General features: G+C 42.2%; 1 protein-coding gene across 5 annotated transcripts in view; it reads right to left on the reverse strand.

Annotated features, from left to right (window-relative positions):
* Window positions 1-24,392, reverse strand: part of PDYN (prodynorphin) — a 120,112-nt gene that overhangs the window by 70,187 nt on the left and 25,533 nt on the right. For all 5 annotated transcript variants that reach the window (XM_088843945.1, XM_088843943.1, XM_088843942.1 and 2 more), the window contains exon 2: window positions 6,040-6,140. The gene's annotated coding sequence lies outside the window, so the exon portion shown is untranslated. The remainder of the gene's footprint in view (window positions 1-6,039; window positions 6,141-24,392) is intronic.

Genomic DNA, 24,392 nt, shown 5'->3' on the forward strand with positions numbered 1-24,392 from the left:
CATGAGGTGGCCAAAGTATTGCAGTTTCTGCTTTAGCATCAGTCCTTCCAATGAACACCCAGGACTGATCTCCTTTAGAATGGACTGGTTGGATCTCCTTGCAGTACGAGTAGGATAAATTAGCAATCCACCAATCAAGCTCATCAGGGTTTCCCTGGTAGCTAAGGTGGTAAAAGAATCTGCCTGCAATGCAGGAGACCTGGGTTTGATCCCTGGGTTTGGAAGATCTCCCGGAGGAGGAAATGGCAACCCACTCCAGTATTTTTGCCTGGAGAATCCACATGGTCAGAAGAGCCTGGCAGGCTATGGCCCCTGGGGTCACAAAAAGTAGGACACGACTGAGCAACTAAGCACAATCAGACTCATTATTTAAAATGTGGCATATTGTTCATTTCAGAAACAGATCTCTTACTCTCCAGGCCCTCAACCTACTAGGTGGTGTGAGTGGACAGGAGTCAGGAGACTTTTGATAGAAGTCTAAGATAGAAACTGAATATGTATGATCTCATCAAACATGGTTTGATCTCAACTATGTAAAAAGATAGAGGCTAGAAGGAAATAAGGCAAAGTGTTCACAGTGGTTTATCCTGGAGGGTAGGATTATAGGTGATTTTTTTCCTGCTGTTTCTTTATAATCTTGTTGCATGTATGTCCTCATATCTTAGAGCACCTTCCTTGGTGGCTCAGACCATAAAGAATCTGTCTGCAATGCAGGAGACCCAGGTTCGATCCCTGGGTTGGGAGGGTCCCCAGGAAAAGGGAATGACAACCCACTCCAGTGTTCTTGCCTGGAGAATTCCACGGAGAGAGGAGTCTGGAGGGCTATGGTCCATGGGGTCACAAAGAGTCAGGCATTACTGAGTGACTAACACACACACACACACACACAAAAAAACATACACACACACCTAATATCTTATCAGCTTGTGTGTGACTTTTATGAATAAATATAGGAAAGCACCTGTCCTACCTGTGCCGCCCCGTCCCACACACACACACCACCACACAAGTGTGTCTTTCTGTGGAGCAGGCTTTCCACAAGATGACACTGCCAGAGCTTTGGGTAGACAATTCTTCCCTGAGCTGAGGTGAACCCAGCACTGCCCCTCACCCATGTTGCCTCCAGGAGCACTCCCCACTGTCATCCAAGAATACCCCCGCATTATGCAGAAAAATGTCCTTATTTTTCAGAGATGTATTTGGGGTGAAATGTCAGACTGTTTGTAATTTACTGTAAACTACTTCAGAGAAAATAGATAAAACAATATGGCCCAAAAAATCCTCATAACAATTGAGAGCTCTAAGTGATGGATGTATGTGTATTTGTTCAATTATTCTTTTGACATTTCTGTTTGAAAATTTTCAGGACAAAAAGTTGTGGGGGGTGGGAATGCCCCACCTATTTCCAAATGTCCTTTATTGGTGTGTTAACATCTCTGGTTGAAAACCTATATTTTTATTTTGTATCAGCTTCATTTTCATAAATGTTGTTGTGTCTGGTTTGTAATTTTAAACTGCCATGGGGCTGCCATTTTTTCGTCAAATTGTTTCCTCTTTGGCTTCCTTCTCCTGAAGACAACATCTGGATGTAGGGAAATGTCCTCATGGCAATGGGGAGAGGTGGCCCTTCTATTGCTTTTGAGTCCTTGCTGGTTTCACGAGGTACCCCTCGCCCTGCCTGCTTGTCATGAGTTGTTAAAACCCTCAGCCACTAAAACTCATGGTCTGTTCTCACTGACCTTGACTCAATGCCACCGCCTCTCTCCTGGGCCCCTGAGCACCTCTGAGTCTCAGCTGCATCCTCCATCCAGCTCTGCCTTGGCTGGCTACCATACAGTAGCTCTTCACTCACTGTTGCTCAGGCCTCTCAGCAATCTCCCTCATTCCTCACTGTGAGCATATAAGGACTTCCAGACCGCTTTCATGCTGTGTGCAACCTAAGATGATTCCTAACACAGGTGACAAAAGTGGGATGGGATAAATGCAGTAACGGGGGAGTCCAACCGTCCATCCTCACCTTACACGTATAGGACGTTTTACAGACTTCAGGTACACTCTCCTTTCAACACCAAACTCTTTCTGATGCCTACTCTATGCCAGACACTGTTTTGAGGGTCTGGGACTCCCCCACCCTCCTACACATACACACCAAGTATCTGTTGATATATGAAAGGGCAAACAAGTCACAATGCAGCTACCAGTGAATATCAAGCAGATATTAAAAAGAATGAAATTAATTGATATGTTCTAAAGCAAGAGAGTTCCAGAAAAACATCTATTTCTGCTTCATTGACTGCCAAATCCTTTGACAGTGTGGATCACAATAAACTGTGGAACATTCTGAAAGAGATGGGAATACCAGACCACCTGACCTGCCTCTTGAGAAACCTGTATGCAGGTCAGGAAGGAACAGTTAGAACTGGACATGGAACAACAGACTGGTTCCAAATAGGAAAAAGAGTATGTCAAGGTTGTATACTGTCACCCTGCTTATTTAACTTATATGCAGAGTACATCATGAGGAACACTGGACTGGAAGAAGCACAGGCTGGAATCAAGATTGCTGGGAGAAATATCAATAACCTCAGATGTGTGGATGACACCACCCTTATGGCAGAAAGTGAAGAGGAACTCAAAAGCCTCTTGATGAAAGTGAAAGAGGAGAGTGAAAAGGTTGGCTTGAAGCTCAACATTCAGAAAACTAAGATCATGGCATCTGGTCCTATCACTTCATGGGAAATAGATGGGGAAACAGTGGAAACAATGTCAGACTTTATTTTTTGGGGCTCCAAAATCACTGAGGATGCTGATTGCAGCCATGAAATTAAAAGACGCTTACTCCTTGGAAGGAAAGTTATGACCAACCTAGATAGCATATTAAAAAGCAGAGACATTACTTTGCCAACCACGGTCCATCTAGTCAAGGCTATGGTTTTTCCCGTGGTCAGGTATGGATGTGAGAGTTGGACTGTGAAGAAAGCTGATCGCCGAAGAATTGATGCTTTTGAACTGTGGTGTTGGAGAAGACTCTTGAGAGTCCCTTGGACTGCAGGGAGATCCAACCAGTCCATTCTAAAGGAGATCGATCCTGGATATTCATTGGAAGGACTGATGCTAAAGCTGAAACTCCAATACTTTGGCTACCTCATGCGAATAGTTGACTCACTGGAAAAGACTCTGATGCTGGGAGGGATTGGGGGCAGGAGGAGAAGGCGACGACAGAGAATGAGATGGCTGGATGGCATCACCGACTCGGTGGAGGTGAGTTTGAGTGAACTCCGGGAGTTGGTGAAGGACATGGAGGCCTGGCGTGCTGTGATTCATGAGGTCGCAAAGAGTCGGATACGACTGAGCGACTGAACTGAACTGAACTGAAGGAAAGATACCCAAGATATGTTGTTCAATGAAAAGGAGCGTTTCAATGTAATGAGTTGGGAAGACTATGAGCCCTTTTCCATGAAAAAAAAAATAATTATATTAATGAGAACTGAAAGCAACACACTTTTCTGTTCCACTGTTAAATAATACTTACTAAGACCAAGTAATAGTGTAGGGGTTTGCTCCAAGAAGTACCCATTCTTTGAAGATAAGACAGAGAAAAATTAAACACTTTACTTATCGAAACAGAAAACTTGCTCATCTAGACTCATTAAGGCCCTTGCCCTTCTGTGTTCACCAATCTGAAGCTCTTATGTCACAAATTCTGCCCAATCCCAACCAGTTACTTGCCTTGTATGACCCACCATAAAACCATCCAGTGCAGCCTTCAAAACCCTGTATCATTCCTTAACATCTTCACTTGGAGATACTACTGAGACTTTTTTCAAGATGTTATTCTCCCTTTCTGTGGTAAGTTTAATGTACTTAGTTTTGTTCGATCATCAAGTTTTTTCTGGTGGTCTTTGAGGGAATTGGTGATCAATAATTATAATAATTTAATATGTGCTGAGAACTAAGCTGATTGTTTTGTAGATCAATCCAACTCTGTAAGACTTTTAATATTATCCCCATTTTACAGATGAAGAAACTGAGGATTTGAATTCGAGCAACTTGCCAAATATTACACAGGGAATAAGTGACAGAGGTCACATTGAAACCGAGAAGTCTAGTACCACAGCCTGAGATCATAACTTTCTAATATTGCCTCTATTCTAGTTACTGTTATTATGTAACAAAGCACTCAAAATCTTAGTGGCTTGGAAAACACACACAACATTTACTGTGCTCACAACCCTTCCATCTGAGCTGGGCTTGATGGAGATACATGCCTTGACTCCATGCAGCATCAGCTAAAGTGGCTCAAAGCCTGGAAGCTGGGGCCATCTAGAGGTTCATCCTTTCATTCATCCAGCAATTAATGCTGAATGTCAGCTGGGACCTCAGCTGGCAACTAGCCAGAATACTTGCACATGGCATTTCATGTGCCCTAGGCTTCCTCACGTGGTGGTATGTTCACGTGGTAAGCAGCCTGAGAGAAAGAGATTTTCAGGAGACTCCATTTTGCCTTTTATGACCTGGCCTTGGAAGCCATGCAGCATCATTTCGGCCTCATCCCATCTGTCAGGACCATCACAAGGCCCTCCCCAGGCTCAAAGAGAGAGCATATATATTGACTTCGTGATGGGGCGTGCCAGCATCAGAAAGACCACGCAAGATCAGAAATATTGCTGTGGTAATTTTTGGACATACAATCTTCCACAGACCCACATATTCAGTGTGCATGCTAAGTCACTTCAGTCGTGTCCAACTCTTCGTGACCCCATGGACTGTAGCCTGCCAGTCTTCTCTGTCCATGGGATTCTCCAGACAAGAATACTGGAAAGGGTTGCCATTCCCTTCGCCAGGGGATTTTCCCAACCCAGGGATTGAACCCACGTCTCTTATGTCTGCTGCACTGGCAGGCAGGTTCTTCACACTAGGGCCACCTGGGAAGCATACATGCACATTAAGTCTGAAATGGTATTTACCAAATCGGTAGCTATTGTTATTTCTCAGCATTATAAAGAAAGAAAGAGCACTAAGTCGTGTCCGACTTGCGACCCCATGGACTGTAGTCCTCCAGGCCCCTCTGTCCGTGGGATTCTCCTGGCAAGAACACTGGAGTTGCCATTTCCTTCTCCAGGGGAACTTCCTGACCCAGGAATTGAACCCAGGTCTCTCGCATTGCAGGCAGATACTTTACCGACTGAGCTACGCGGGAAGTAAGGGCCTTTTATTTTCTATGATCTGTTCAGATTTTTGTTAACAGGTGTACGAAAAACCACGGCAACATTATTTTTCAGTCCTTTCTCAAGAAGCTTATGCTGAAGATGAGTATACTAATCATTACCTATTTCTTCTCCTATATCCATTCTCTGCCTCTTGCTGCTTTATTTTGTGCCCCAGGAGGCTGATCTCCACAACTGTATCACTTGGACTCTTTTGCCTTCTCTCTCTGGTTGGGTTGACCGAATGAGAGCTAAAGGAAATCAGAGAATGACAGAGGGGATAGGGTATTTATTCTCCCCTCTCTAACTGCCCATGTCTCCCAATGGCTATGTTCCCTTATAGCTCATAGCATGTCAGACAGCCCCTCCCCCATAGCTATAGGTCTCACAGTATTCCAATAATACTTCCTTTATCTCAATCTTTCAGACCCAAGAATGGTAATGACTTGCCTCTGTGGCTAGTCCCTGGGGTTCCTCATCATCCCATGCGGATTTCCTGTCTGTTCCTCTATAATTGTCCCTTCATTAAACTCTCTTCAATTAAGCCGTTTAAGTGCACCCTCTGTTCCCTGATTAGTAAGGTACTGATGGAGACAAGTATGCAAACAATGATATTACAGTGTACTGATTGCTTTGAAAGGCATGCATAGAAAAAAGTATCTAGGAAGTTTTACTGGAAGAATTAAAAGAGACATCCCAAAGAAAATGATACTTAAGTTGAGCCAAAAAATATGAGTCAGAGTTCACTAGTTTGTAAAAAAGAGAAGAACTTTCCAACCCTCTGAGATTTCCATGGATAAGGAAATAGGCCCAGAGAGGTTAGGTGACTTACCATGGCCACACAGGGAGTAGCACTGATTCAAACCTTCTACTTATTCAGTCCATCACACCACAGAGCAAGAATGTTATTTATATCAGTTGGCATGTTTTTAGCTGCAAGTAACCAGAAAAAATGCCTTAAGCAGTAATGAAAATATATATATTACATTTATATAATCTTGTTTATAATAACAAGAAAAAGGTAAGGTAACTCCATGGTTGAGTAAATAAAATCAGATGTTCAACAAAGCCATCAAGAAGATCTAAATAAATGGATTGGAAGACAATATTGTTAGATCAATCCTCCTTACATTGACTTACAGATTTATTACAATCACAATCAAATTTCCTAAGTTTATGTTAGAAATTATCAAGTCAGTTCTAAAACTTATATGGGAATACAAAGAACCTAGAGCAACCTATACAACCTTGAAGAAGAACATACATCACCAGATAGGAATGCTTAATATCAAGCTATAATTAAACCAGGGTGGTATTGATGCAAGGATGGATAAATAGGCCAATGGAACAGAACTGGGAGTCAGGAATAGAGCAAAACATGCATGTTCATTTGATTTACAGCAGGGGTGCCACTGCAATTAGTGGTGCTAGAGAAACTGGGTATCCATACAGAAAATAATATGTGTCAGAAAAATTAATTTTTACCCAACACCGTACCTAAAACTTAATGTGGTATGGATCACCAACCTAAATATAAATGTTAAAACAAATCAGGCTTGTACAGGAAAAGAGGAAACTATCTCTATGATCTTGAGAGTAAGCAAATACCTCCAAAACTGAGCACAAAAAACACCATACTAAAAACGTTGATCATTTGAACTTCATTAAATATAAGAACTTATACTCATCAGAACACTTTTTTAAGCAACTGAAGAAGCAATCTATAGACTGAGAGAAGATACTTGCATTTCATATATATGACCAAAGACTTACATGCAGAATGTAAACAACCACCTACAAATTGATAGCAGAAGACAAAACAACCCTTAAGAAGAGGAAAAGACTTAAACAGGCACCTCTTAGGAGAGAGGAAATGACCCAAAGGCACTTGAAAAGGTCTTCAGAGAAATGCAAACTAAAACTATAATCAGATACTACCATTCATCCACCAGAATGGACAAAATCAAAGACCAATTATACCAAGTGTTGCTGAGATAGTAGAACAATTGAAAATCTCACACATCTGGTGGAAATGTAAATTGGTTAAACCACTAGGAAAACTGTTTGGTTTAATCTAACTAAAGCTAAATAAATAGCTGTTTACCCCAAGTCCTAGCAATTTCACTCCTAGGTATATGCACAAGAGAAATAAGGACATATATTCACTCAAAGACAGGTGCATAGATGTTCATAGCACCTTTAAAAAAAAAAAAAAACAGCCAAAACCTGGAAATAAATGCCCATCCACAGGAAATGGATAAATTGTGGTACCAATGGACTATCACACAGTGATTTGATAAATGATTGAAATACATAAAAACACGAATGAATCTCAAAGAAAACATTGAGCAAAGAAGCCCTGTACAGAATAATATGTACTGTATGAATCCATTCATGTGAAGTTCAAGAACAGTTAAATAATGTATGAAGAGAGGAATCAGTACAGTAGGTGTTGGCTAATGACTATTGGCTGGGAAGAGGCAGGAGAGAGCTCTCTGGAGTGCTAGGAATGTTCTGTATCTTGATCTTGTAGTGGTTACATGGATGTGTACAAACATAAAATTTCACCAAACTGTACACTTAAGATTTTTGTAATTTATTGTATGAAATTATACTTAAGGTTTAAAAATGTTATGAAGGATTTTCACCCTATCATCCCTAGAATGTGGACTTTGTCCCCACATAATCATAAGATGATGGCTGCAATATCCAGGCATCATACATAGTCAAGAAAGTGTTTGGGGGAAGAAGAGACCCTTTTGTCCTGAGTCTTTTTGAAAAGTAAAGAAATATTTCCTAGAAACACACACCATGCCCCCAGCTGATGCCTCCTGACATTTTATTGGCTACAACTGCATCATAGGTCCTGGTTTAACCCAATCACTGGCAAGGGAAATGAGACTGTCCAGATGAGAGTTTATTTTTCTCCTGCTCAAGTGGGAAAGAGAAGTATCCTTACTGGGTCAGTAATAAATTCTAAGCCCCTAGCAACAAGTTGCTGAACAAGAAACAGGGCTTGCTCCATAGTGGTTACCCCACAGAGGAAAAAAAGAGCATTTCATTCCTTACAATGGTTTTATTTTTTTTTTCTTTAAAAAAAATTTTTTCCCCCAAAATGCATGTATCTTCATTGTTTTTCTGATTGTGATTAAAGTTCATGGTAATAGTTCACCTAAGTGGAAATCAGCTATAATTAATTCTCTCCCTCAGCACACCATGACAGTAACTATTAAAAGTTTGATCCATGGTCTTCCACAATTTTTTCCTGGCATATATGTCATATTATACATGAAATAGGAGCACACCCTAAATGTCAAACACTATCATTTGCCTACACAACAAACACTTTCCATCATTTTCCTTGCTAACAACCTTACTATTCTCCAGGTGTCTAATGGCCACGTGCTTCAGGGAAAATAGCCCTTCCCTAGCTCCAGAAGGTGAATTATGTTTAGTGTAAAAGAGTGGTTCTGACCCCTACTGCCCATCAAAACTACCTAGGTAATTAAAAATACTAATATATACAAAGCCCCAGGTCCAATCCTCAGAGATACTACTCAAAACTGTTCTGCTAGGAGCTCAGTGTACTGCAAATATGTCCGAGGCATTTAGAACTACTGGACTCATTCCCCTTGCCACTGATTGGCTTAAGAGAGGGACATACGACCCAGATCTTGCCATGAGCAATGATGGGAAAGCTGATGGAAGTTCTGGGGAAGTTTTCCTCAATCTCAGAGAAGGATATGCTTAAGGTTTTTGTTGCCTCTACACACTAACAGCAGAATGACACTGCTTGAACAATGACAGTCATCATGAGGGGAATAAAACTAAGAGGATGAGGCAATGACCTGGAGATGGCAGAGGAGGACTATGGAAAGGATTTGAGTTCTTTATGATGTCATTTTGTGGTACCAGCTCAGCCAACTGCAGAAACACTCTACTTCTCAGTTTCTTAAGGGAGACAATCAGTTCAGTTCAGTTTAGTTCAGTCACTCAGTCGTGTCAGGCTCCCTGAGACCCCATGGACTGCAGCACGCCAGGCCTCCCTGTCCATCACTAACTCTCAGAGTTTACTCAAACTCATGTCCATTGAGTTGGTGATGCCATCCAACCATCTCATCCTCTGTTGTCTCCTTCTCCTCCCGCCCTCAGTTTTCCCCAGCATCAGGATCTTTTCAAATGAGTCAGTTCTTCACATCAGGTAGCCAAAGTATTGGAGTTTCAGCTTCAACATCAGTCCCTCCAATGAATATTCAGGACTGATTTTCTGTAGGATGGACTGGTTGGATCTTCTTGTAGTCCAAGGGACTCTCAAGAGTCTTCTCCAACACCACAGTTCAAAAGCACTCAGCTTTAACTCAGCTGAGTTAAAGCGCTCAGCTTTCTTATAGTCCAACTCTCACATCCATACATAACCACTGGAAAAACCATAGCCTTGACTAGACGGAACTGTGTTGACAAAGTAATGTCTCTGCTTTTAAATATGATGTCTAGGTTGGTCATAACTTTCCTTCCAAGGAGTAAGCGTCTTTTAATTTCATGGCTGCAATCACCATCTGCAGTGATTTTGGAGCCCAAGAAAATAAAGTCTGACACTGTTTCCACTGTTTCCCCATCTATTTCCCATGAAGTGATGGGACCAGATGCCATGATCTTAGTTTTCTGAATGTTGAGCTTTAAGCCAACTTTTTCACTCTCCTCTTTCACTTTCAGCAAGAGGCTCTTTAGTTCTTCTTCACTTTCTGCCATAAGGGTGGTGTCATCTGCATATCTGAGGTTATTGATATTTCTCCCGACAATCTTGATTCCAGCTTGTTCTTCATCCAGCCCAGAGTTTCTCATGATGTACCCTGCATATAAGTTAAATAAGCAGGGTGACAATATACAGCCTTGACGTACTCCTTTGCCTGTTTGGAACCAGTCTGTTGTTCCATGTCCAGTTCTAACTGTTGTTTCCTGACCTGCATACAGGTTTCTCAAGAGGCAGGTCAGGTGGTCTGGTATTCCCATCTCTTTCAGAATGTTCCACAGTTTATTGTGAACCACACAGTCAAAGGCTTTGGCATAGTCAATGAAGCAGAAATATGTGTTTTTCCTAGAACTCTCTTTCTCTTTTTATGATCCAACGGATGTTGGCAATTTGATCTCTGGTTCCTCTGTCTTTTCTAAAACCAGCTTGAACATCTGGAAGTTCACGGTTCACGTACTGTTGAAGCCTGGCTTGGAGAATTTTGAGCATTACTTTACTAGTATGTGAGATGAGTGCAATTGTGCAGTAGTTTGAGCATTCTTTGGCATTGCCTTTCTTTGGGATTGGAATGAAAATTGACCTTTTCCAGTCCTGTGGCACTGCTGCATTTTTCAAATTTGCTGGCATACTGAGTGCAGCACTTTCACAGCATCATCTTCTAAGATTTGAAATAGCTCAACTGGAATTCCATCACCTCCACTAGCATTGTTTGGAGTGATGCTTCCAAAGGCCCACTTGACTTCACATTCCAGGATGTCTGGCTCTAGATGAGTGATCACACCATTGTGATTATCTGGATAGTGAAGATCTTTTTTGTATAGTTCTTCTGTGTATTCTTGCCACCTCTCCTTAATATCTTCTGCTTCTGTTAGGTCCATACCATTTCTGTCCTTTATTGAGCCCATTTTTGCATGAAATGTTCCCTTGGTATCTCTAATTTTCTTGAAGAGATCTCTGGTCTTTCACATTCTATTGTTTTTCTCTATTTCTTTGCACTGATCACTGAGGAAGGCTTGCTTACCTCTCCTTGCTATTCTTTGGAAGTCTTTATTCAAATGGGTGTATCTTTCCTTTTCTCCTTTGCTTTTCACTTCTCTTCTCTTCACAGCTATTTTTAAGGCCTTCTCAGACAGCTATTTTGCTTTTTTGCATTTCTTTTCCATGGGGATGGTCTTGGTCCCTGTCTCCTGTACACTGTCATGAACCTCCGTCCATAGTTCATCAGGCACTCTATCTATCAGATCTAATCACATATATCTATTTCTCACTTCCACTGTATAATTGTAAGGGATTTGATTTAGGTCACACCTGAATGGTCTAGTGGCTTTCCCTACTTTCATCAATTTAAGTCTGAATTTGACATTAAGGAGTTCATGATCTGAGCCACAGTCAGCTCCCAGTCTTGTTTTTGCTGACTCTATAGAACTTCTCCATCTTTGGCTGCAAAGAATATAATCAATCTGATTTCAGTGTTGACCTTCTGGTGATGTCCATGTGTAGAGTCTTTGCTTGTTGTTGGAAGAGGGTGTTTGCTATGACCAGTGTGTTCTCTTGGTAAAACTCTATTAGCCTTTGCCCTGCTTCATTCCATCCTCCAAGGCCAAATTTGCCTCTTACTCCAGGTATTTCTTGACTTCCTACTTTTGCATTCCAGTCCTCTATAATGAAAAGGACATTATTTTTGGATGTTAGTTCTAGAAGGTCTTGTAGGTCTTCATAGAACTGTTCAACTTCAGCTTCTTCAGCATTAGTGGCCGGAGCATATACTTGGATTACCGTGATATTGAACGGTTTGCCTTGGAAATGAACAGAGATCATCCTGTCGTTTTTGAGACTGCATCCAAGTACTGCATTTCAGACTCTTTTGTTATGGCTACTCCATTTCTTCTAAGGGATTCCTGCCCACAATAGTAGATATAATGGTCATCTGAGTTAAATTCACCCATTCCAGTCCATTTTAGTTCGCTGATTCCTAAAATGTTGACGTTCACTCTTGCCATCTACTGTTTGACCACTTCCGATTTGCCTTGATTCATGGACCTAACATTCCAGGTTCCTATGCAATATTGCTCTTTACAGCATCAGACTTTACTTCCATCACCAGTCACATCCATGACTGGGTGTTGTTTTTGCTTTGGCTCTGCCTCTTCATTCTTTCTGGAGTTACTTCTCCACTGATCTTCAGTAGCATATTGGGCACCTACTGACCTGGGGAGTTCATCTTTCAGTGTCCTATCTTTTTGCCTTTTCATACTGTTCATGGGGTTCTCATGGCAAGAATACTGAAGTGGTTTGCCATTCCCTTCTCCTGTGGAACACATTTTGTCAGAACTCTCCACCATGACGTCTATCTTTGGTGGCCCTACATGGCATGGCTCATAGTTTCATTGAGTTATACAAGGCTGTGGTCCATGTGATCAGATTGGTTAGTTTTCTGTGATTATGGTTTGCAGTCTGTCTGCCCTCTGATGGAGAAGGATGAGAGGCTTATGGAAGCTTCCTGATGGGAGAGACTGACTGAGGGGGTAACTGGGTCTTGTTCTGATGGGTGGGGCCATGCTCAGGAAATCTTTAATCCAATTTCCTGTTGATTATGGAGCTGTGTGCCCTACCTGCTATTTACCTGGGGCCAAACTATGGTGGGCTTCCCTGGTGGCTCAGAGGTTAAAGCGTCTGCCTCCAATGCGGGAGACCCGGGTTCGATCCCTGGGTCGGGAAGATCCCCTGGAGAAGGAAATGGTAACCCACTCCAGTATTCTTGCCTGGAGAATCTCATGGACGGAGAAGCCTGGTAGGCTACAGTCCACGGGGTCGCAAAGAGTCGGACACGACTGAGCGACTGAACGGAATTCATGGAAACTATGGTGGAGGTAATGAAGATAACCTCCTTCAAAAGATCCCATGCATGTACTGCTGCTCTCAGCGACCCCAACCCTGCAACAAGCCAACACTGACCCACGACTCCACTATGAAGAGAGATAATAAGATTTCATTAATGTTTCTACCATTTTAAGTTACATACAGCCAAAAGTCCATCCAGCCATCCAGCCACTGGATCATTGAAAAAGCAAGAGAATTCCAGGAAAACATCTACTTCTGCTTTATTGACTACTCCAAAGCTTTTTGACTGTGTGGATCACAACAAACTGTGGAAAATTCTGAAAGAGATAGGAATACCAGACCACCTGACCTGCCTCTTGAGAAACCTGTGTGCAGGTCAGGAAACAACAGTTAGAACTGGACATGAAACAACAGACTGGTTCCAAATAGGAAAAGGAGTACGTCAAGGTTGTGTATTGTCACCCTGCTTATTTAACTTATATGCAGGGTACATCATGAGGAACGCTGGGCTGGATGAAGCACAAGCTGGAATCAAGATTGCCGGGAGAAATATCAATAACCTCAGATATGCAGATGACACCACCCTTATGGCAGGAAGTGAAGAAGAGCTAAAGAGCCTCTTGATGAAAGTGAAAGAGGAAAGTGAAAAAGTTGGCTTGAAGCTCAACATTCAGAAAACTAAGATCATGGCATCCGGTCCCATCACTTCATGACAAATAGATGGGGAAACAGTGGGAGACTTTATTTTCTTGGGCTCCAAAATCACTGCAGATGGTGATTGCAGCCATGAAATTAAAAGATGCTTACTCCTTGGAAGGAAAGTTAAGACCAACCTAGACAGCATATTAAAAAGCAGAAACATTCAGTTCAGTTCAGTCGCTCAGTCGTGTCTGACTCTTTGCGACCCCATGAATCACAGCACGCCAAGCCTCCCTGTCCATCACCAACTCCCAGAGTTCACTCAGACTCATGTCCATCGAGTCAGTGATGCCATCCAGCCATCTCATTCTCTGTCGTCTCCTTCTCCTCCTGCCCCAAATCCCTCCCAGAATCAGAGTCTTTTCCAGTGAGTCAACTCTCCGCATGAGGTGGCCAAAGTATTGGGGTTTCAGCTTTAGCATAAGTCCTTCCAATGAAAACCCAGGACTGATCTCATTTAGAATGGACTGGTTGGATCTCCCTGCAGTCCAAGGGACTCTCAAGAGTCTTCTCCACACCACAGTTCAAAAGTATCAATTCTTTGGTGACCAGCTTTCTTCACAGTCCAACTCTCACATCCATACATGACCACTGGAAAAACCATAGCCTTGACTAGACGGACCTTGGTTGGCAAAGTAATGTCTCTGCTTTTTAATATGCTATCTAGGCTGGTCATAACTTTCCTGCCAAAGAGAAGCGTCTTTTAATTTCATGGCTGCAGTCACCATCTGCAGTGATTTTGGAGCCCAAGAAAATAAAGTCTGCCAATGTTTCCCGATCTATTTGCCATGAAGTGATGCGACTGGATGCCATGATCTTAGTTTTCCGAATGTTGAGATTCAAGCCAACTTTTTCACTCTCCTCTTTCACTTTCATCAAGAGGGTATTTAGTTCTTCTTCACTTTCTGCCATAAGGGTGGTGTCATCTGCATATCTGAGGTTATTGATATTTCTCCCGGCAATCTTGATTCCGTGCTTCTTCCAGCCCAGCGTTCCTCATGATGTACCCTGCATATAAGTTAAATAAGCAGGGTGACAATACACAACCTTGACGTACTCCTTTTCCTATTTGGAACCAGTCTGTTGTTCCATGTCCAGTTCTGACTGTTGTTTCCTGACCTGCATACAGGTTTCTCAAGAGGCAGGTTAGGTGGTCTGGTATTCCCATCTCTTTCAGAATTTTCCACAGTTTATTGTAATCCACACAGTCAAAGACTTTGGCAGAGTCAATGAAGCAGAAATAGATGTTTTCCTGGAACTCTCTTGCTTTCTCCATGATCCAGCGGATGACTTTACTAGCGTGTGAGATGAGTACAATTTTGCAGTAGTTTGAGCATTCTTTGGCATTGCCTTTCTTTGGAATTGGAATGAAGACTGACCTTTTCCAGTCCTGTGGCCACTGCTGAGTTTTTGCTGAAGAAGCTGAATGGTTCTATGAAGACCTCCAAGACCTTTTAGAACTAACACCCAAAAAAGATGTCCTTTTCATTATAGGGGACTGGAATGCAAAAGTAGGAAGTCAAGAAACACCTGGAGTAACAGGTATATTTGGCCTTGGAGCACGGAATGAAGCAGGGCAAAGGCTAATAAGAGTTTTACCAAGAGAACACACTGGTCATAGCAAACACCCTCTTTCAATAACACAAGAGAAGACTGTACACATGGACATCACCAGATGGTCAACACCGAAATCAGATTGATTATATTCTTTGCAGCCAAAGATGGAGAAGCTGTATATAGTTAGCAAAAAAAAGACCAGGAGCTGACTGTGGCTCAGATCATGAACTCCTTATTGCCAAATTCAGACTTAAATTGAAGAAAGTAGGGAAAACCACTAGACCATTCAGATATGACCTAAATCAAATCCCTTATGATTATACAGTGGAAGTGAGAAATAGATTTAAAGGACAGTATCTGATAGATAGAGTGCCTGCCTGATGAACTATGGATGGAGGTTCATGACATTGTACAGGAGACAAGGACCAAGACCATCCCCATGGAAAAGAAATGCAAAAAAAGCAAATTGGCTGTCTGAGGAGGCCTTACAAATAGCTGTGAAAAGAAGAGAAGTGAAAAGCAAAGGAGAAAAGGAAAGATATAAGCATCTGAATGCAGAGTTCCAAAGAATAGCAAGGAGAGATAAGAAAGCCTTCCTCAGTGATCAATGCAAAGAAATAGAGGAAAACAACGGAATAGGAAAAACAAGAGATCCTTTCAAGAAAATTAGAGATACCAAGGGAATATTTCATGCAAAGATGGACTCAATAAAGGACAGAAATGGTATGGAACTAACAGAAGCAGAAGATATTAAGAAGAGGTGGCAAAAATACACAGAAGAACTGTACAAAAAAGATCTTCACAACCAAGATAATCACGATGGAGTGATCACTAACCTAGAGCCAGACATCTTGGAATGTGAAGTCAAGTGGGCCTTAGAAAGCATCACTCCGAACAAAGCTAGTGGAGGTGATGGAATTCCAGTTGAGCTATTTCAAATCCTGACAGATGATGCTGTGAAAGTGATGCACTCAATATGCCAGCAGAGACATTACTTTGTCAACAAAGGTCCATCTAGTCAAGGCTATGGTTTTTCCAGTAGCCATGTATGGATGTAAGAGTTGGACTATAAAGAAAGCTGAGCGCCATAGAATTGATGCTTTTGAACTGTGGTGTTGGAGAAGATTCTTGAGAGTCCCTTGGACTGCAAGAAGATCCAACCAGTCCATCCTATGGGAAATCAGTCCTGAATATTCATTGGAGGGACTGATGTTGAAGCTGAAACTCCAATACTTTGGCCACCTGATGTGAAGAACTGACTCATTTGAAAAGACCCTGATGCTGGGAAAGATTGAGGGTGGGAGAAGGGGACGGCAGAGGATGAGATGGTTGGATGGCATCACCGACTCAATGGATGTGAGTTTGGGTAAACTCCGGGAATTGGTGATGGACAGGGAGGCCTCAAGTGCTGCGGTTCATGGGGTCGCAAAGAGTCAGACTCAACTGAGAGACTGAACTGAACTGAACAGCCAAAAGCTTCCTAACTAGTACGGTATAAAAGTTGTTTATAACCTGCTTTTTAACTTATTTTTTAAAAAACTGGTATTGCAGTTTTGCATTTCTTGCTCATTTGCTCCCAGCCTCCCATTCTGGTGATCATCCATTAGAAGGGAGGATTAATAACCAGTCAGGTAGGGACTTCCCTGGGTTCCAGTGACTAAAACCCCACACTCCCAATGCAGGGAGCCTTGGTTCCATCCCTGGTCAGGGAACTAGATCCCCATGGTGAAATTAAAGATCCTGCATACTACAACTAAGGCCTGGCTCAGCCAAATAAATTAATTAATTAAAAAAAAAACTGGTCAGGCAATTGCTGGGCTCCAGCAGGCAATCTGGAAAGTAGCTGCTCTCCCCATATTAGGGCCACTTGAGGGCAGAAGGGAGAGTTCCTAGAAAGGGGAAGTCCCCGCACAGCTGCAGAAGCAAGTGCCAGAAGAGGTCAGGGTCTAGAGAGCACCTGCAAAGGCCAGCAGGTAGGCAGATTCAGAGCCCTGAGGGAGGGAAAGGATGAAACTGGAACTGGGGACAAGAGAGCCTATGCAGGTAGGAACTGGCTTCAGGGCAGCAGGGTCCCCTCCAGACCTGGCATGTCTCACTTAGTACCAGTAATCAGGTCCTAAAAAAAGGGTATTCTTAATGAAAATGCTGAAAGGAAACCTATTTCCATTATATTGAATAGGAAAAATCGTACACATATTAGCTCAAAACCCTCAACCAATTGCCTGAAATTTTACTAAAACTCAGTAAACACACAATCAGTATACACACACACACAGAGACACCACACATACATTTTTTTGAACTTTTATTTCGTATTGGGTACAGCCGATTAACAAAATGTGATGGCTTCACGTGAACAGTGACACATTTTTAAAAAACTATACATATTAGGTTGTAAGATGCTTAGCATTACTTCCAGATCATCAACAAACTTGTTCTTAGACACTTGCTAGAGTATGGTGACATGGCCTCTCTCTCTGCTAATGACAGCCAAGGTGCACAAATGCTTTGTTATCACTCCGTTGACTTTTTAAATTATATCTTCTTTTATTTCATTCCCTGGTGGCTCAGATGGTAAACCATCTGCCTACAATGCCTACCATGTGGGAGACCCAGGTTCAATCCTTGGGTCAGGAAGATCTCCTGGAGAAGGAAATGGCAACCCACTCCAGTATTCTTGCCTGGAAAATCCCATTGACGGTGGAACCTGGTAGGCTATAGTCCATGGGGTTGCAAAGAGTCAGACACTACTAAATGACTTCACTTTCTTTCTTTCTTATCTCATTAGCCAGATATATTTATTTGGACATGATTTTTATCATCTGTTGTTAGAAAGAGAAAGAGGGAACCGAAAACAATTGTATTGGGATTGTGTTTGGAAGTATATGACAGAAGATAAGAACAAAGAGGAATGGGGGATTTCCTTGGTGGTCCAGTGGCTAAGACTCTTGGCTCCCAATGCAGGGGGCTGGAGTTCAATCCTGGGTCAGGGAACTAGATCCCACATGCTACAACTAAGACCCAGCTCAGCCAAATAAATAAATATTAGAAAGTAAATAAATAAAGGTGAAGATTTTTTAAAAAGAAAAAAAGGAATGAACGACTGCAGACTTGTATTTCTCATGTAACAAGGCGCCCTGGGTATGCCTCCTCTTTCCCTCTCCCCCCTCTGTCAGAGTGCAAAGGCTTTCATCTTCAGCATTGTAGTCTCAGAATTATTCAATACTTGCTCTACCTCTAGGCATCATGTCAACATTCCAGGCAGGAAGAATGGCCAAAGAGCTCAAGAAAGTGGGGTCTGTTCCTCCACAAAGGCCTTCCTGGGAGTCTCACCCAGTGACCTCTGCACTCATCAACCAAAATCTCTCAGTACTAGAGGTTCTGGGTCACTTGTTTAATTTTTCAATACTTCTACATGTAATTCTGAGCTATCAATTTTCTTTGGGATAAAACACGAGACATTTTTCTCCCAAGGAGTTTGGTTTAAAATGCTCTATTGAGTTAGAGGGATGTCAATAGATAATGCTTTCTTATAAAAACATTTGCCAAAAAAAGTTGCTATGAAGAGACACATATACACTAAGTTTGTGTGCTAAAAATGAACAGTCATTCTACTGGGCAAACACTAACCAGGAAAATGTTCTGCAGGATAAACCTTAATACTGTGGAGGTTTCCCCTTACATACAACTGTACCTCAACTTTGGCAAGAGTTCCAGAGTAAATATGTCATTGTTTATGCCATAATGGATAAACACTGTTCTCTATTGCTGGACATTTAGAATGTTTCCAATTTTTTTACAATTATAAACACAACCTCATTTGAACATCTTTGTGCAAACATCCTTAGTCATTTATCCAATTACTTGAGATAAATTAAATCCTTGAAATGAAATGGCTGGGCCGAAGTTTCTGCAAATTAATATTTTTGATCCATATTGCCAAACTGTCCTCCAGAAAGGTTGTACCAACTCCACTACATCTCCATTGTTGGAGCAATGAACATGCATCACAGTGGCAGGCTGGCCCACCTAGATGGGCAAGAGGATGGATGACTCTGTTAACATAGCGTTTGGAAGCAGAGAGCTTCCTAGTTACTTGTCAATTACATTTGGAAATGAGATTAGTACAGGGAATCTTCCCATTCATCTCTCTGGAGTTTCAAGGTTCCATTCCTGGGCAGATGAAACAATAAAACAAAACTGCTGGAATGAAGTTAATGTGAACCTACTACATTTACACTGATAAATGTTTCCATTTAGGACAGACTTTCAGGGTAGCTTCCTCAGCTCTGACTTGAAGAAGCATCAACATCACACTCAGTCCCCAGTTTTTCCTGATCACTGACCTTTCCTTCTTAAAACGTGTTGATCCCATCAGCTCCCTTCAAAAAGTATGTTATGATCAGATCAGTTCAGTTCAGTGTCTCAGTCATGTCCAACTCTTGTCAACCCTATGGACAGGAGCATGCCAGACTTCCCTGTCCATCACCATCTCCTGGAGCTTGCTAAAACTCATGTCCATCAAGTTGGTGATGCCATCCAACCATCTCATCCTCTGTCGTCCCTTACTCCTCCTGCCTTCAGTCTTTCCCAGCATCAGGGTCTTTTCCAGTGAGTCAGATCTTCACATCAGGTGGCCAAGGAATTGGAGCTTCAGCTTCAGCATCAGTCCTTCAAATGAATATTCAGGGTTGATTTCCTTTAGGATTGACTGGTTTGATCTGCTTGCAGTCCAAGGGAATCTCAAGAGGCTTCTCCAACACCACAGTTCAAAAGTGATCAATTCTTTGGTGCTCAGCTTTCTTTATGGTCCAACTCTCACATCCATACTAGATGGACCTTTGTCTGTAATGTCATGTCTCTGCTTCCTAATATGCTGTCTAGGTTTGTCATAGCTTTTCTTTCAAGCTTTTCCGTAAAGTGATGGGACCAGATGCCATGATCTTAATTTTTTGAATATGGAGCTCTAAGCCAGCTTTTTCACTCTCCTCTTTCACCTTCATCAAGAGGCTCTTTAGTTCCTCTTCATTTTCTGCCATAAGAGTGGTGTCATCTGCATATCTGAGATTATTGATATTTCTCCCTGCAAACTTGATTCCAGCTTGTGCTTCATCTAGCCCAGCATTTTGCATATGTGTTCTGCATATAAGTTATATAAGCAGGGTGACAATATACAGCCTTGACATACTACTTTCTCTATTTGGGTTCCAAGTCTGATTCTAAATGTTGCTTCTTGACCTGCATACAGATTTCTCAGGAGGCAGGTAAGGTGGTTTGGTATTCCCATCTCTTTAAGTTATGATGCACCACTCCAAATGTTCTTGAGAACGATGCCTAACAACCTAATACAACAATTGCTGTTTCACTACATAATCTGATGAAGGTGAAAGAGGAGAGTGAAAAGCTGGCTTAGAGCTCCACATTAAAAAAACTAAGATCATGGCATCTGGTCCCATCACTTTATGGAAAATGGGTGGGGAAACAATGGAAACAGTGACAGACTTTATTTTCTTGGCCTCCAAAATCACTGCAGATGGTGACTGCAGCTATGAAATTAGAAGACACTCGGTCCTTGGAAGAAAAGCTATGACAAACCTAGAAAGAATATTAAAAAGCAGAGACATTGCTGACAAAGGTCCATATAGTCAAAGTTATGGATTTTCCAGTAGTCATGTATGGATGTGAGAGTTGGACCAGAAAAAAGGCTGAGTGTTGAAAAATTGATGCTTTTGAACTGTGGTGTTGGAGAAGACTCTTGAGAGTCCCTTAGACTGCAAGCAGATCCAACCAGTCAATTCTAAAGGAAATCAACCCTAAATATTCTCGGAAGCACTGATGCTGAAGCTGAAGCTCCAATACTTTGGCCACCTGATGCAAAGAGCTGACTCATTGGAAAAGACCCTGATGCTGGGAAAGATTTAAGGCAGGAGGGGAGGAGGATGACAGAGAACCAGATGGTTGGATGGCATCGCCGACTCGATGGACATGAGTTTGAGCAAGCCCCAGGAGATGGTGATGGACAGGGAAGCCTGGCATGCTGCAGTCCATGGGGTCACAAAGGTCACGCTCAGACATGACTGAGCAACTGAACAACAACACTACATAATAACAACAATCGCATCAAGAATAATATAAAAGCTAGCACTTTACATAACAGGGAGTTATTACTTAATGAAAACAGGGTTTCAGTTTGGGATGATGAGAAAATTCTGAGGATGAATGGTGGTGATGGTTGCACAACACTGTGAATGTACTGAATGCCTCTGAATGGTTCACTTGAGAATAGTTCAAACGATAAATTTTATGCTATGTGTTTTTTACCACAATGAAAAAAATGTAAAAAAAAAAAAAAATCACTGACTTCAAGTTTCCAGTCCAGCACGTAAGAAACTCAGAAGTTGTCACTGTCCTAACAGAAAGTAAAAAGCCAAAAAATCAACATCTATTCTTAGGTCTGTAAGAGAAATGAGGTCACAGGGAAAATGTCAGCCCCTAGAACTGAAGAGACAGACAGATACAGAGAGTTAGACTTACTGGAGCAGAAACCTCCACAGAAACCTTGGGTAGGAAAACCTGAACTGTAATCAACAGATAGCTGGAGACTCCACGTGGATAAGACTGAGAGATACAAACTCCAGTGGAATCCAGTCATCAGGAGACCCCTCACTTTTGTGAACTTCACCTCTGGGAGCTTGACCAAGCTCTCACAGTGAATACTGGAATTTCAGTAAATGCCTCTGACAGGGGAAGAGGAAATATATGGTATTTTTAAATATGCTAGAGAATTCTGTTCTTCTTAAAAAGACCTGCCTTCAAGAGAAACTATTTTACCAGAGCCTAACCTATTGGGGTTTTATCAGAGCCTAATTGGCCTGGGGGAAGGAAAATACCCAACTCCAGTCCTCTCTACCCATTCTGCCCCATCTAAGGGAGGGAAAAACCAAGACATGCTTATGAAGCTCACGGCCCAAAGACAGGCTCACTAGAAGACCGAGACCATTCATAAGACTGTGGAATGCTTCCCCTCACCCTACACCTTATCACCACTTCACTAAAAACCTGTTTACCAGAGTTCCTTTTATGCAGCTTGGCTTTCAACCAAAAAAACTATGAGGCATACTGAAAGGCAAAAACACAGTTTGATGAGACAGACAAAACATCAGAACCAGACTTAGAAAGAGCAGGGATGTTGGAATGACCAGACTGGGAACACAAAATAACTTTGATTAATATGCTAAGGGTTCTAATGGGAAAAGTAGACAACCTGCAAGAATAGATGGGCAATGTAAGCAAAGAGATGGAAATTCTAAGAAAGAATGAAACAGGAATGTTAAGAGATTAAAAAGTCTGTAACAGAAATGAAGTGGTCTCTGCCCTCTATGAACACTCATAACATGAGAAACTTTCCAAATACAGCAAAAGGGTTCAGATAGAGGGCAACCCCCATATAAAATGTCTGTTCCACATATCATGTGGGTTCAGGCTGGACCAACTCAGACACTTCTCACCCTTCTCCTGACAGATGCTGCTGCTGCTGCTAAGTCACTTCAGTCGTGTCCGACTCTGTGTGACCCCATAGACGGAAGCCCACCAGGCTCCCCCGTCCCTGGGATTCTCCAGGCAAGAACACTGGAGTGGGTTGCCATTTCCTTCTCCAATGCTAGAAGGGCTGAATCAGAGGATGAAGGTATTGCCTCAACCTTGATTTTCCTTCGCCAAGTTTAAGTTCATGTTCACAGTATTCAGAAGAGGCTCAGTAAGCCCAGCCTAGTAGGTAACCTAAGGACAGAGGCAAAAAGAGTTTTAATAATTGCCCTATCTTTCCCTGTTCCTTTTTCCAGTCAGCTCACTCTGCCTTCTGCTGAGCTTTGAAGTGTATCACAAAGGCCGGAGCTGATTTACTCCTGAGCATCCATCCAGTCCAGCTCTCAACCCAATTAACAAGTGCTTTGCCCAGGACTGGGCAGGCGGGTGCTGCTAGGATGTTATTACTCAGCTCTCCAGCCAGGCTCTTGAGAGAAGAGCAGCCTTTGCATCCAGAGGCAGCAGACACATCTCTCTAAGGGAGATGAGGATGGCATACAGAGGTCTGAGGAAACCCAAGGGGTCGGTCACCCAACCCAGAAGGGAGGCTGAGGTCAAGGAAGACTTCCTAGAAAACCCAATATTTCTGATAAGTCTAGAAGAAAGAGTAGGAATTAACTCCATTGTGAAGGAAAAGGTACTCCAATCAAAGTACCCGTGTGTGCAGAGTTCCCGAGGTGTGAGAGGGCAAAATATACTCAAGGAATAAGCGCTGGGAGAGAGCTCAGAAATCCAGTCAATAAGTGACTTATCACTTCTTAGTGCATCTCAGATCCCCTGGGGACCTGGTGAGTGCTACCTTAGATTTGAGCTCATATGCACACACAGAGAAACTGACATCCACTGTCCAAGGATCTCCAGTTAAGAATTCTTTATGTAAGTCAATTCTTCATTCACAGGTGCCCAAATAGGCCAAGAGAATGTCAAGGTGGCAGTCACAGCAAAGCATTGCCTCTGCAGCAGTATTTTCTTTAGTCTCTCTTGTTCAGACTAGAAACTCACCTTAAGTGACTAATGATCTTTATTTCAAAGTAAAGCGGGTGAAAGCTGACTGCAAGCTTGGCAAGCATGGAGACAGCTTGACAACTGATGTGCTTCACTGCGGTGTAATTAAGTGCCAAGTCAGATTTTTCTGAGAAGCCCCAAACACCACAATAGCCAGTCTTTTCTCTGAGGCAGTTGGTTTTCTTCATACAGGGAAGCTCAAATCCCCTCCTTGTGGCAAGGAGGTGGGGGTCGGGGCAGGCAGGGCATGTTGCTGAATAAGCTTAGATGTAAATATTCTGGAGCTTGTCTGGGAATGAACTCAGGGTGTCATCATTCAGGGTGCAGATTTTCAGTCAATCCGTTAAGTCCCAGTCCAGCCTCTACCATGCCCTCACCTTTTCCCTCTACTGTGTCCACTAAATAAGGGCTTTTATAGTTTATAAAAAGAGAACGGCATAGACACAAGACTCAGCTACTTTTAAATATGCTTAACAATACTGAACTGCACACTGAAGAACCGGGAAGATGCTAAATTTAATGTTATGTCTTCTTTTGCCAAAATTAAAAACAAAACAAAACTCAGCCATCTTAAAAACAGAAGTCTCCCTGATCAGTTTTCTATGAATTTTGAAAAACAAAAACAATAAGCCATTTCCTTGAACATCTACTTACGTGTAGAAATGTGGATATTTTTATTCCTTCTATACAATTTATTGAGATAATTACAGGGAATATCTAAAGCTGTGGTTCTCAAAGTGTGGGTCTTC

The sequence above is a fragment of the Moschus berezovskii genome, chromosome 15, assembly GCF_049115385.1.
Source record: "Moschus berezovskii isolate FMDL1 chromosome 15, NW_MosBer_1.0, whole genome shotgun sequence".
Taxonomy (NCBI): Eukaryota; Metazoa; Chordata; class Mammalia; order Artiodactyla; family Moschidae; genus Moschus; species Moschus berezovskii.